Raw genomic sequence first — 241 nt, forward strand, 5'->3', positions numbered from 1 at the left:
CTCCCGCTCCAGCCGTGGGGGGGCTTTAAACCTGCCCTATCGCCACCCCCCCATCCTCGGCAGCGCCTCTGTGGGCTGCTTTTTGGTCCCCGTTACCCTTTGCAGGCCGTTGGGATGGGTAAGGAGGTCCTGCGACAGCAGGGATTGCTGGGAAAAATACCTCTCCCGGTTCCCTGTGGGGCTGGGAGACCCTCCGGACACCCCCCAGGGGAATGTGCGATGGAGGACCCGGTCCTCCCCA

This window comes from Eurypyga helias, unplaced genomic scaffold (assembly GCF_000690775.1).
Source record: "Eurypyga helias isolate BGI_N326 unplaced genomic scaffold, ASM69077v1 scaffold13932, whole genome shotgun sequence".
Classification (NCBI taxonomy): domain Eukaryota; kingdom Metazoa; phylum Chordata; class Aves; order Eurypygiformes; family Eurypygidae; genus Eurypyga; species Eurypyga helias.